At 40.3% G+C, this 14,698-nt stretch overlaps 1 long non-coding RNA gene across 1 annotated transcript in view; it reads left to right on the top strand.

Annotated features, from left to right (window-relative positions):
* Positions 1–14,698, top strand: part of LOC118528507 (uncharacterized) — a 48,246-nt gene that overhangs the window by 18,454 nt on the left and 15,094 nt on the right. The window contains exon 2 of the long non-coding RNA XR_004913698.2: positions 13,123–13,290. This is a non-coding gene — a long non-coding RNA (uncharacterized LOC118528507). The remainder of the gene's footprint in view (positions 1–13,122; positions 13,291–14,698) is intronic.

Genomic DNA, 14,698 nt, shown 5'->3' with positions numbered 1-14,698 from the left:
TTTTTGTGTGTGGTGTAAGGAAATGGTCCAGTTTCATTCTTCTGCATGTGGCTGTCCAATTTTCCTAACACCATTTGTTGAACAGACTGTCTTTTTTCCATTGGACATTCTTTCCTGCTTTGTCAAAGATGAGTTGACCATAGAGTTGAGGGTCCATTTCTGGGCTCTCTATTCTGTTCCATTGATCTATGTGTCTGTTTTTGTGCCAGTACCATACTGTCTTGATGATGACAGCTTTGTAATAGAGCTTGAAGTCCGGAATCGTGATGCCGCCAGCTTTGCTTTTCTTTTTCAACATTCCTCTGGCTATTCGGGGTCTTTGTGGTTCCATACAAATTTTAGGATTATTTGTTCCATTTCTTTGAAAAAAGTGGATGGTATTTTGATGGGGATTGCATTGAATGTGTAGATTGCTCTAGGTAGCATTGACATCTTCACAATATTTGTTCTTCCAATCCATGAGCATGGAACGTTTTTCCATTTCTTTGTGTCTTCCTCAATTTCTTTCATGAGTATTTTATAGTTTTCTGAGTACAGATCCTTTGCCTCTTTGGTTAGTTTTATGCCTAGGTATCTTATGGTTTTGGGTGCAATTGTAAATGGGATCGACTCCTTAATTTCTCTTTCTTCTGTCTTGTTGTTGGTGTATAGGAATGCCACTGACTTCTGTGCATTGATTTTATATCCTGCCACTTGACTGAATTCCTGTATGAGTTCTAACAGTTTTGGGGTGGAGTCTTTTGGGTTTTCCACATAAAGTATCATATCATCTGCAAAGAGTGAGAGTTTGACTTCTTCTTTGCCGATTTGGATGCCTTTTATTTCTTTTTGTTGTCTGATTGCTGTGGCTAGGACTTCTAATACTATGTTGAATAGCAGTGGTGATAGTGGACATCCCTGCCGCGTTCCTGACCTTAGGGGGAAAGCTCTCAGTTTTTCCCCATTGAGAATGATATTCGCTGTAGGTTTTTCATAGATGGCTTTTAGGATTTAGGTATGTACCCTCTATGCCTATACTCTGAAGAGTTTTGATCAAGAAAGGATGCTGTACTTTGTCAAATGCTTTTTCTGCGTCTGTTGAGAGGATCATATGATTCATGTTCTTTCTTTTGTTAATGTATTGTATCACGTTGATTGATTTGCGGATGTTGAACCAAGCTTGCAGCCCAGGGATAAATCCCACTTGGTCGTGGTGAATAATCCCTTTAATGTACTGTTGGATCCTATTGGCTAGTATTTTGGTGAGAATTTTGGCATCCATGTTCATCAGGAATATTGGTCTGTAATTCTCCTTTTTGATGGGGTCTTTGTCTGGTTTTGGGATCAAGGTAATGCTGACCTCATAAAATGAGTTTGGAAGTTTTCCTTCCATTTCTATTTTTTGGAACAGTTTCAGAAGAATAGGTATTAATTCTTCTTGAAATGTTTGGTAGAATTCCCCTGGGAAGCCATCTGGCCCTGGGCTTTTGTTTTTTGGGAGATTTTTGATGACTGCTTCAATTTCCTTAGTGGCTATAGGTCTGTTCAGGTTTTCTATTTCTTCCTGGTTCAGTTTTGGTAGTTGATACATCTCTAGGCATGCATCCATTTCTTCCAGGTTATCTAATTTGCTGGCATAGAGTTGCTCATAATATGTTCTTAGAATTGTTTGTATTTCTTTGGTGTTGGTTGTGATCTCTCCTCTTTCATTCATGATTTTATTGATTTGGGTCATTTCTCTTTTCTTTTTGATAAGTCTGGCCAGGGGTTTATCAATCTTGTTAATGCTTTCAAAGAACCAGCTCCTAGTTTCGTTGATCTGTTCTACTGTTCTTTTGGTTTCTATTTCATTGATTTCTGCTCTGATCTTTATTATTTCTCTTCTCCTGCTGGGTTTAGGCTTTCTTTGCTGTTCTTTCTCCAGCTTCTTTAGGTGTGGGGTTAGGTTGTGTACTTTGAGACCTTTCTTGTTTCTTGAGAAAGGCTTGTATTGCTATATATTTGCCTCTTAGGACTGCCTTTGCTGCATCCCAAAGATTTTGAATAGTTGTGTTTTCATTTTCATTGGTTTCCATGAATTTTTTAAATTCTTCTTTAATTTCCTGGTTGACCCATTCATTTTCATGCTCTTTAGCCTCCATGTATTTGAGTTTTTTCCAACTTTCCTCTTGTGATTGAGTTCTAGTTTCAAAGCATTGTGGTCTGAAAATAGGCAGGGAATGATCCCAATCTTTTGGTACCGGTTGAGACCTGATTTGTGACCTAGGATGTGATCGATTCTGGAGAATGTTCCATGGGCACTAGAGAAGAATGTGTATTCTGTTGCTTTGGGGTGGAATGTTCTGAATATGTCTGTGAAGTCCATTTGGTCCAGTGTGTCATTTAAAGTCTTTATTTCCTTGTTGATCTTTTGCTTAGATGATCTGTCCATTTCAGTGAGGGGGTTGTTAAAGTCCCCCACTATTATTGTATTGTTGTCGATGTGTTTCTTTGCTTTTGTTATTAATTGCCTTATATAATTGGCTGCTCCCATGTTAGGGGCATAGATATTTACAATTGTTAGATCTGCTTGTTGGATAGACCCTTTAAGTAGGATATAGTGTCCTTCCTCATCTCTTATTACAGTCTTTGGTTTAAAATCTAATTTGTCTGATGTAAGGATTGCCACCCCAGCTTTCTCTTGGTGTCCATTAGCATGGTAAATGGTTTTCCACCCCCTCACTTTCATTCTGGGGGTGTCTTTGGGTCTAAAATGCGTCTCTTGCAGAGAGCATATCAATGGGTCTTGTTTTTTAATCCAATCTGATAGCCTGTGTCTTTTGATTGGGGCATTTAGCCCATTTACATTCAGGGTAACTATTGAAAGATAGGAATTTAGTGCCATTGTATTGCCTGTAAGGTGACTGTTACTGTATATTGTCTCTGTTCCTTTCTGGTCTATGTTGCTCTTAGGGTCTCTCTTTGCTTAGAGGACCCCTTTCAAGATTTCTTGTAGGGCTGGTGTCGTGTTTGCAAATTCCTTTAGCTTTTGTTTGTCCTGGAAGCTTTTTATCTCTCCTTCTATTTTCAATGACAGCCTAGCTGGATATAGTATTCTTGGCTGCATATTTTTCTCATTTAGTGCTCTGAATATATCCTGCCAGTCCTTTCTGGCCTGCCAGGTCTCTGTGGATAGGTCTGTTGCCAATCTAATATTTCTACCATTGTAGGTTACATATCTCTTCTCCCGAGCTGCTTTCAGGATTTTCTCTTTGTCTCTGAGACTCGTAAATTTTACTGTTAGATGTTGGGGTGTTGACCTATTTTTATTGATTTTGAGAGGGGTTCTCTGTGCTTCCTGGATTTTGATGGCTGTTTCCTTCCCCAAATTAGGGAAGTTCTCTGCTATAATTTGCTCCGTTATACCTTCTGCCCCTCTGTCTTTCTTCTTCTTCTGGGATCCCAATTATTCTAATGTTGTTTCATCTTATGGTATCGCTTATCTCTCGAATTCTGCCCTCGTGATCCAGTAGTTGTTTATCTCTCTTTTTCTCAGCTTCTTTATTTTCCATCATTTGGTCTTCTATATCACTGATTCTTTCTTCTGCGTCATTTATCCTAGCAGTTAGCACCCCCATATTTGATTGCACCTCACTAATAGCCTTTTTGATTTCTACTTGGTTAGATTTTAGTTCTTTTACTTCTCCAGAAAGGGTTTCTCTAATAACTTCCATGCTTTTTTCAAGCCCAGCTAGTATCTTTAAAGTGATGATTCTGAACTCTAGATCTGACATTGTACTAATGTCCGTATTGAGTAGGTCCCTGGCAGTCGGTACTACTTCTTGTTCTTTTTGTTGAGGTGATTTTTTCCATCTTGTCATTTTGTGCAGAGGAGAATAGATTAATGAGAGAACAAAGTGCTGACAGGGTAACAATGTTTCCAGAAAATATACTCTAAACAAATCAGAAAAGACCTGAAGCAGTGGGAAAAGAAAGGGAAAGAGAGAAAAAAGAAAAAGAAAAAAAAGAAAGAAAAGAAAAAGATAAAGATAAAAACAAACAAAAACAGAACAAAACAAAACAAAAAAACAGAATGTGATCAAATATGATCAGGCTGGTTTATAGATCAGTGCCACACACTAGATTTTGGGTGTATTTGGTCTGTTAGAAGAAAGTGCCTCCCAAAATTTTAAAGAAAGAAAAACTTATATATGTACAAAAATAAGGGTTGATATGATGAAGGGATGGAATATGAATGTAAAGATGGAAATTATAAAAAATTTTATAAAAGGAATTGATAAGAAGTTGTTTGAAAAAAGAAAGAAAAGGATTTTAAAAAAAAAGAGAAAAAAAAAGGGAGAGAATGTGATCAGGCAGGGGAGTAGAAAAAACCATACAATAGAGATTTAGGCTATATTTTGATCTGTTAGAAGAAACTATCTCAAAATTTTAAAGAGAGAACAACTTATATATATATATATGCCAAAAATACTGGTAACTACTATGAAGGGATAGAATATGACTCTAAAAATGAAAAATAAAAATGAAAAATAAAAATGTTTTTTTAAAAAAGGGATTGATAAGATGTTGGTTGAAAAAGGGAAAAAGAAAAATTAAAAAAAAAAAAAGACAGTTAAGAAAAAATTAACTTTGAAAGACTAAAGAGTCATGGTAAAAAAGCCATGAATTCTATGTGCATTATTCCCCTAGTGCTGGAGTTCTGCCATTCTCATTGATCGGTAAACTTGGTCTTGGCTGGCTGTTCTCGCTGATCTTCTGGGGGAGGGGCCTGTTGCCGTGGTTTCCAAAAGTCTTTGCGGGAGGCGGAATTGCCCCGCCCTTGCCCGGTCCAGACTAAGTAATCTGCTCGGGTTTGCTCTCCGGAGCTTTTGTTCCCTTCAAGCTTTCTGTACAGCTTTGGAGGCGGAGAGTGAAAATGGCGGCCTCCCAATCTCTGCTTCGGAGGAGCCGAGAACTCGGGGCCCCGCTCCTCAGTGAGCCCCCAGAGAAAAGCAGTCAGTCACTCCCATCTCCCTGGTCTCCGGCCACACTCCGCGTTCACCCGGGCTGTGACCGCGCGTTTCTATCTCTGGCACCCGACCCCGTGTGGAGTCTCCAAACCCAGCAGATTCCTGCGGTGCGCTTCCACACCTCTCCTCCCGGGGGAAGAAGGTGAGTCTCCCCGGATCTGCCGCTTGTTGGGTCCCTGCTGGAGGAGCAGTGGCCCGACTGTGCCGCAGATCACGGTCTATGGCAACCGGAGCTGAGAGCCCACACCTGGGCTCAGTCTCTGCAGCCGGCTTCCCCGCTCCGATACCTGGGAGCTCTGCTGCACTCAGGCACCCCCGGTCTTTCTGTGACCCCGAGGGTCCTGAGACCACACTGTCCCACGAGGGTTCTACCCCCCCGCTTAGCCACCGGAGTGACGTCCCACAGCGGAGCCGACTTCTAAAAGTTCCGATTTTGTGCTCCGTGATTCTTTCACTTGCCAGAAGCGGCAGACGGAGGCCCCTCCCCCGCCGTCTATCCTCCTGAATATCGCCTCGGATTCACTTCTCCGCACGTCCTGCCTTCCAGAAAGTGGTTGCTTTTCTGTTCAGAGAGTTGTTGCTATTCTTTTCTTCGATCTCTTGTTGAGTTCGTAGGTGTTCAGAATGATTTGATCCCTATCCAGCTGAATTCCTGAGAGGAGAGGAAATCCAGGTCTCCTACTCCTCCGCCATTTTGCTCTGCCCCCCCCCAAGTCAGTTATCTTAACATTTTACCATCAAGGGCTTTTGTGTTGAATTCACCATATTATCTTCCTCATATGCATTTGCTTTCAGCACAGGATATTTGAAGTAGAACTTTGCAGTGTGTCATTTCCTATGTCACATGAAGATAATATGGCTGTGTAATTAAAAAGGTTAGCAACACTGACATTTCTGTGTTTGCGCTAGAATTATCTTGATATTACCAGGGATTAAAGAATGCTGCCACCTGCTAGGAACATATGCATATGTTTGAGCAAAGGTTAATGAGTCTGTTCAGAAAAATGATTCAGGTATGGGCTTAGGAGCAAGTTGACACATTCTAAAGTAACAGAGTTGTATGTTCTGACCCTAAGTCAGTTTTGGGTAAGACAATTTGAAGGTTCCCTTTTAGGGAGGTGGTGGGTAGTAAAGTGGTTTGATTGATTATTTCAATCTTGACTATAAGACAAATTTTCTCTGGCTTGACTAGATGCTCCACCTCACACATTTATGTGCAGTATTAATTCTGTGTCAAAGTAGTTGTACGTATTATAGGAGAGCAAATGCCCCTTTATCTTAATCTCTGTGTATTTGTCTTTGTATAGTGCAGTGCTGTGTACAAAGATGGCAGCTGTTGTGGAGGTGTATACCCAGTGACTTGGATTGTATTTATTGAATATATAAATATAGATTGATAAATTTGATACCATTTAATTGCACTCAATACTGCATGTCAATTCTCTATTCTCTGAAGGTCTTCTTTAGTTAAATATTATGGCCAAACTCTTGAGAATCTTCTAAATCTCTGAGTCTTTGTGAAAAATGTTATTTTCAGATACTCATTTTTGAGTGTTTTTTTTCTCTTTGATTTATAAAGAGTGGTGATGCTTTTTTGAAAATTGCTTTCTGGACAAACAAGACATCCTTCTCAAATCAAGATGGTGGCTTGACCTGAAGAAGCCCTTTCACCTCCCAGAAAAGTGGAATAGTGAAACTTGTCTCTGTCTTACTCAACTGCCTTACTTTAAGAAAGGACTTGTTAGTTTAAAAATAGTCATCTTTTATTCCCTGCCTGTCAGGGCCTCTCTGCCTTCTCTCAAAAGCCAGCGTTTACCGATGTTCTTTGATTGACACCCTCCTCAGCACTAAAATGGAAGAGAGAATGGGAGAATATTCCATTTTATTGACAGGTGCTGAGACCTTGTCAGGGACAATTGCTTAGCAACCTCTATGGTGCCACTTTTGGGGAAGGGGAAGAAAGGACAGAATTACATATAAATGAAAAGAAAGCATATGTGACAAAGGCCAACTGTCATAAAACACTGAGTATTTTTTTTAACTAGTTCTTTAAGTTAGCAATGTAACCTGTAAAACCTGCACAAATTATCTTTTTCTTCCCTTTGATTATTGGATTACTGAAGATTTGAGATAGCATCAGGTCGGGAGTGAAGAGTAGCTTGTTCTGGAAAGAGGGCCTGAGTTCCTACCTCGACTCTTATCCTGGCTATTTGACTCTGTGTAGGCTTCTCCAACATTCCTAAGCTTCATGGGTAAAACTGGGAAAACCACCCTTGTTAAAATGAAAGAGGTTTATAATGTATGTGGAAGGGGCTTGAAAATTATCTAGAGCTTGTAAAATAAGAAATAATACTGGCTTGCGTTTGAAAATATTTTCAGAATGCCTCTGATCCTTATAGTTCTGTGATACAGAATAACTGTTATCTCCATATTCCAGTTAATAATTATTAACCCCATTTCTAGGTATGGAATTTTTCCACAGCTCCACTGGGGGTAGGCAGGGCTTCATCAAGTTGGCTGGTCCCAAGCCTGTGGCATTTCCACTCTTTTATCATTTTCTGTTGCTACTTTAATTATTTTTGTAATAAGATTATGTAAACTAGCTCTCTCCAAATGATCTGCGGTGAATAACCAGTTTTTTTTTTTTTTTTTAAGAAAATTCTAATGTGTCATACATGGATACTTTTGTAGAACATAATTCAAATGAAATAATAGAGTCAATTTCCTGGTTTGGACCAATGTGCAATGGTTAAGTAAGATATTATCGTTGGGGGAAGTGGAGCAAGAGGTACATAGAAACACTGTGCTTTTTTGTAACTTTTTGTGAGTGAACTTCAAAATGTTATTAAGAATAAATTCTTAGAAAATAAAAATAAATACAAATATAATTCTTAAATTTTAAATTATTAAAGTCAACAGATATAAAATGACTCTGTCAAATTTTGACAAAAGTTTTTAAATGCATACTCTCAATTTCTATACTCATTTTGTGGTGGACCAGTAACAGACAGGTCCACTGACCACACCAGTGTGAATGTGAGTGGAAATAAATTCCTCTTCTGTTGAAATAAGTAATTCCTGAAAGATTTCTCAGCCTCAATTTTCAATCCAAGGAAGAATGTCTGATTGTCCCAAACTTTGTCCGTGTCCAATCAAGTATGGTGGGGTGGAGGAGGTAAAATTACATCAGGGCCCAACCGAAGAGTAAGCCTGAGTTCTTAGAGTAGCAGGGATGAAGAGAAATCCAAGAGGTGGCCAATAAATGACTCAATCTGTGGCCATGACTAGGGTTGCAAAGGTGAGTCCCTGATGGAAATAACTGTAGATTGCTGGCCCAAACTCCCAATTACTAAAATAAGATGAGGTGGAGAGGAGCAGCTATGGGAATTCAGAGAAGAGAAAACTTCTACATAGGGGAGATTACAGAATGTTTCTTGGAGTGGGTGGCATCTGAGCAGCTTAAATAATCCTTGCAATAACTGTGAGGTTTAACAAGAGATAAATGGGGAAAGCCATTGTTGGCTTTTGAACAGACGGTTATTTTAGTAAATCACTCTCTTAGTAGTGGGGATGTTGGATTAGGGGTAACGGGTGGTAAAGCCAAAGTCAGGGAGGCCAACACTAAGGCTGGTGCATGGGAAGGGATGCCAACACCTGAAAGGGTGGTTGTAGGATGGAGAAGGAAATGGATGCAAGAGAAATTTCAGGTGTAAAACAGAACATAGCCCTTGATTCAATGTGGGGCATTAATAATGAGAGATTCAGGGAGCAAAACATGTTGGGGAAGAATAAGAATGAGTTTAGTTTCAGTTATACTGCTTTTGAGGGGCTGGTGTTGGTTTGGGTGGTGATTTCCTCACACAGTCAGAAATATGGTTGTCAAAAAATCAGGAGTATGTGTTCACCAACTTGGTGCCTCGAATAGTGTCCCTTAAAAAGATATATCCAAATTCTAACCCCTGGTACTTGTGAATGTGGCCTCATTTGGAAATAAGGTCTTTGAAGATGAAATTGAGTTAAGGACATCCAGATGAAATCATCCTGGATTTAGAATGATTATGTCCTTATAAGTATTCTTACAAGAAAAGAAAAAAGACAGGGAGATTTGATACAGAGATACACAGAGAGGGCCACATGAGGACAAAGACAGAGATTGGAGTTATGCTGCCACAGGCCAAGGAACTTGAGGAGCCACCAGAAGCTGGAAGAGACCCTGGGGGATTCCCCACAGGAGACTTTGGCGCAAGTGAGTCCCACTGACACCTGATTTCAGACTTTGGGCCGCCTGAAGTGTGAGAAGAAACTTCTGTTGTTTTAAGCCACCCAGTTTGTGAAAATTTATTATGGCAGCTCTAGGAAGCTAAAGCAGCACCTCTTCTGAGAGCTCAGTATATATATTTCAAATGATGTTCCTGTGTTGTGAAGTAGAGGGAAAATGAAGCTATTTATTTATCTTTATTAGCATCTTGTTTCTGGGTGTTTTCAAGGTGGTTTTTCCTGCAAGTCAGCAGAGCTGGGAATGAAGTAGCTCAGAAAAATGAAGTTTAGGACACCTTAGTAAGTGTAAATGTGATTGAATTATAGGTTGATCTACCCCCCTGCCCCATTTAATTCTTCCCTCCCTCACTCCCTTTCTTCCTTCCTTCCTCCCTCCCTCCCTCCCTCCCTCTCCCTTTCTTTCTTTCTTTCTTTTTCTCTTTCTTTCTTTCGTTCTTCTTTTCTCTTTCTTCTCTTTCTTTCTTTCTTCTTTCTTTCTTTCTTTCTTTCTTTCTTTCTTTCTTTCTTTCTTTTCTTTCTTTCTTTCTTTCTCTTTCTTTCTCTGTTCCTTTTCCTTCCTTCCTTTCTTTCCTTCCCCTCCTCCTCCTCTTCCTCCTTCTCCTTCATCTTTTTCTTCCCTCTCTCCTCCCCCCTCCTCCTCCCTCCCTCCCTCCCTTTCTCTTTCTCCTTTTCCTTCTTTTTTACGGAATCTCTCTATATTAGATTTCATGCCATAAAAACACAATTAATTAGTTTTAAATATATTTTTCCATTTCTTTTTAATACTTAAAATATATATATATATATGACTGTATATATACAGTTGATGTACAATGTTATATTAGTTCCAGAAGGTATACAACATACTGAATTGACAACTCTATATATTATGCTGTGCTCGCATCCATTTTTCCATTTCTAACTGTCAATCAGATTTGTCACTTTGGAATAACCAATGTTACCCCATTCAAAAGTAATCAGAGCCCCATACACAGTCAGGTCAGTCTTATTGTGGTTAAAGATGTGGTTTTTTTTCTCTTGGGCCTTTTGAGGTATTGAAAAATAACTTGCAGACCCCTCTAACTTCTTTGCTACTGTCAATATTTGGTAAGATGTGACTTCCTAGAGAGCAGGGATCCTGTTTAGCTCACTGTCTAACACAGGCTATGGCATTGGGTAGGTGAATCCCTTTGTGACTCTCAGAAGGCAGGCAGTATAAAAAACAATTAATGCTTGTTTGATAATATCCCTGGGAAAGAATATCTCTACCTAAACTGTCAAACAAAAGTCCTGGACATTCCTCTAATTGGACCAATTAGGGCATCTATCCTTGAACCAATCAGTCTGGCCATGAGTTATAACCACAAGAAAAACTTCATAGCTGGTTTAATGGCATCTAGGTCTGACTCCTAAGGATAAGGTAACTAAGCCCCATTTGGTTTGCTAGTCCTTGGTTCAGACATTCACTAGACTGGGTTATGTTAGCTTGGGAAGACTGAACATAATAAATAGAGTTATATTTGTGTCTAAGTGTATTGCACTTGGTCATACCCTTCAGTTATATATTATATAATCTCAAAAGTGATGGTGTGTAACTGACCCGAATGAGGAAGTCCCAAGACTTCTTCAGACTAGCTAAACTGCAGAACAGTTACAACCTTACTTATGGAGGGAGGGAATTGGCTCTCTAGAAATCTAATGTGACCTTGCTCTCAAATTATTATCTGTAACTGCAGGCCTATTGTTTAGAATTATTGTAACCTGGAAGCTTTCAACTTCTTTGGAGAATATTGTTGATCTCTGCTGTATTGCTTAAAAAATTTTTTATTATTGAGTGTAGTTGACATACAATGTTATATTAATTTCAGGTGTATAGCACAGTGACTCAGCAATTCTATACATTATGTAATGCTCACCACGATAAGTATAGTTACCATCTGTCACCATACAATGTCTTATGCTGTACTTTTCATCTCCATGACATTTATTTTATAACTAGAAGTTGGTACTTCTTAATCCCTTTCATCTATTTCACCCATCCCCCCAGCCCCCTCTCCCCTGGCAACCACCAGTTTGTTTTTACCATCTTGACTTCCTTTTGTATCCGTCAATTTGTAAACTTTGTTTGCTTTGCCCCCAAGCCAAAGTCAATGTTTGTTCTTACCCAGTGGATCTGAGTCAACTGTTGACATTTGCCAGTTCAGTGATAACCCATATCTAATTGGCCTAAGGCCAATCCTGAACCATTGGTGTGGGGGGAGGGGGGCTGGGGCTGGGGCTAGTGGTTACATAGCATCTACAGTGGATCATGGCTAGCACTGATGCTGGGAGAGGCTATTACAATCTCCACTCATTTTCATTTTCTGTTCAACTTCTAATGGATATTCACTTGCTGTTGCAGAGACCATTAATGTTTTCCTTTTGCAAATGAGAAGACTATGAGATCACACTTTTCTAATTTAAATCATTTATCAGTCTAACACAGATTATTTGCTTATATAAAAAATATTGAAGGTGCAAGAAATGTTCCTGGAGCCAGTATGTTAAGGGAAGGTGGTTTTGATTTCTGCTTCACGGAGATTCAGGGCTTTCTGAATATCTCATAGCTGAGATGGACAAGAAAGGGTAAAGCTTTGAATGCCAACCCTGTTTCACGCATGATGCTCCTTTCTTAGATGTTTCATGCATATTGTAGTTATATATGCAGGATTCCATTTAAGATCTGATGCTGCTGACATGCAGGCTGAAAGCCACTACTCCAATCCTAGCTCTGTGACCTTGAAAAAAAAAATCCCTCCTCCTCTTTGGTCCTCAGTTTCCTTTATTCATAAAGTGAGGGTGCTGGAAGAGAAGTTCTTGAAGTTTCCTTCTTTGCTCAGTAGTCCATGATTTTGTGACTTTTGTCTTTGGCTAAAGTGGTGCTTATTAATTGCGCGAAAACTGACTAAATTACTACCTTAAAGGTTATTAATTCGGCATGGCTTCCGCATCTTAGTGAGTTTTCAGCTGGCTAATGCCACATGACAGTCATAAAATGCCAGTATTGCTAGTGTGTGATGGAGTTAACAGTATGAGATTTGCTAAGTGTTTCTATGTGATCAGTGTGAAAGCAATCACATCTCCAGAGTGAGAAAGGTCAGCGCCCTGTAGCTGCCAACTCTCACCACACTAAGGGGACGTGAAGGGGACTGCCACCCGCTGAACACAAATCAGGCTACAGAATGAATACCCTCTGCCGATGCAGTCTAATAGCTCCGGGTGTCAAATGATATTATTTTGGGAGACTGTTAAGCCCCTTTCTCAGTGCACAGCAGTGTATAAATCCCCTCATCTCATTTGATTAATCTGAATGACTATAGAATATTTTATTAGGCCCAGAAAAACATGACTGCAATGTGATAGTCTGTAGTATTACTGAGCATGGAAATTCTTTTAAGCCCTGACTTTTTTTCCTGGCTCTAGTTTGCTTGAAAAAGGGGGGGAAAAATCCTTCTTGGTCTCGGTGAATTAGTGTCCTATATGAAATAATGTTAGTGAATATATACATAAATAATATTAAAAAAGGATTATACAGTGAATCACAACCCCTATAGGATCAGATTCTTCCCATCCTAAAGAGAGGAGTGCTCCTTTCTCTGTCTTTCACTACCTACATGTTAAGCCCAGGAACACACACCAGTGCTTGGCAGGAAGGAGACCGTAATATTAACAGTGGTTGTATCTATCTAGCTGGTGAGATTACAAGTGATTTTTTAATTCTTTATGTTTTTATCGCATACATTTTTATGGTGGGCACATACTCTATTATACTATAAAAGGAAATATATTTGAAATAATGTGTTATTTCAAAATGCATTTTGCTTTTGTTCATTTTAAGGTAATTCTTTTCCCCAGAAGACTCCAAACATGCTGGTTTTTTTCCATCCTGCTAAAATGGAGGAAGGTACCTGAAATGCCGTGTGAAATAGATTAACCGAGCCCTGCCTGGGAAGCATCCCGCTTCTTCCTTTTCAAGACCCATAGAGCCACTGTGGCCTGACAAGCGGTAAGAAATGTGATAATAAAGACGATGAGCCACTCCAGGGCTGGATTTCATTTCCAGCTTAATTAAATCCTAGAAACACACCTGACCTCTAGCTTTGAAGAGCTGCCACAAAAGCCAGGTGCCCTCATCAGCTCGGGCTCGCCCCGCAGCGATGGTGGGAAGCCAGACTGAAAGGAGAAGGTGGAGGGAAGCCGCAGCCAATGGAGATGAAACGGTGGAGTCAGGAAGCAATATTTCAGAGAAAGCTGTTTTATCCGGTGGGCGATCTATTTGCCCTTCTGCTTAAAAGGTGAACAGCAAAGCTAACCTATAAATGTACTGAATTGAAACTCCTCCAATGGCACCCTGCTGCTCCTGCCACCTGTCCCCCTCCACCAGGTCCTTGACCAGCTCCCTGCCCCCACCTGTTGTGGTAAACTGGCGACAAGTCCTAACTGGTCCTCAATACCCCTGAGGATGGACTGGCTCCTCCTGCATTTACAAACTTCTGGCTACTTCCAGTTCTTCAGTTTCTGTGGCCAACTGATGCTGCCCACGGTCTCTGTTCTAGATCCCAGAGACTGAAAGTTCTCTTAAATATAACTAAAGAGGAAAAATCCTTGCTACGATTTATTGAGCCCAGGAATTTATAAAGAGATTAAGTTACATCATCTCACTAGCTCTCACGACCGCTTGTGACCTACTCCCAGGGTTTTACAGGTGAGGAAATGGGGCTCCAAAAGAATAAGGAACTGTCTTAGATATAAGAAGCAGAGCCTGAGACCATGATTTGGATTCCTGGGATTTATGGAGGGGTGCTGTTAGGAGAAGCCTGGAGGAGGCAGTGGGGCAGGCAGGAAAAGGGAAGGGCAAATAAAGTTGTGATCTCAGGAAACCCAGCCTTGGCCTGATGAACAGGGCATTCTGGAGCATAAACCACACCATAGAGTGGTCCCTACCCTGAGGCCAAGAAGCTGATTGAGCCCTTATCAGTCATCTGCTGTGGGCCATCCCTGGAGGTAAGGACATGACTCCTCAGGCCAGGAGGCTCTCATCAGCCAAGGGCAATTTTCTGAAGCAAGGGGCCAGTTGGAGCTCATAACAGTCAATACGCACAGTATCTTGGGGATAATTGTACTACCCGGGAAAGAGGCTCTGGTAGGGTACCACCTACACCCACTAATCTGCAATTAATCCACACTGCTTCCCTTTGGAATCTAAAGATGACCCAGGTGGTGACCCAGCTGGATCACTTCTGTTCTTGTAGAGTTGTGAAGGTTGTCAAAAATGGGCATAAAACATTCAGTGCATAGTGTTGGAGAAGATGAAGAATCCCTTGACAACAAGCTGTGACTATTTCCTTCTCTCCTTTGATTCTTTAGCATGTTGTACCTTCACAAAAGCTGCTGTTATATTTTCAAAGTAAGAA

The sequence above is a fragment of the Halichoerus grypus genome, chromosome 1 (assembly GCF_964656455.1).
Source record: "Halichoerus grypus chromosome 1, mHalGry1.hap1.1, whole genome shotgun sequence".
NCBI classification, from domain to species: domain Eukaryota; kingdom Metazoa; phylum Chordata; class Mammalia; order Carnivora; family Phocidae; genus Halichoerus; species Halichoerus grypus.
This window is presented reverse-complemented; position numbering and strand designations above follow the sequence as displayed.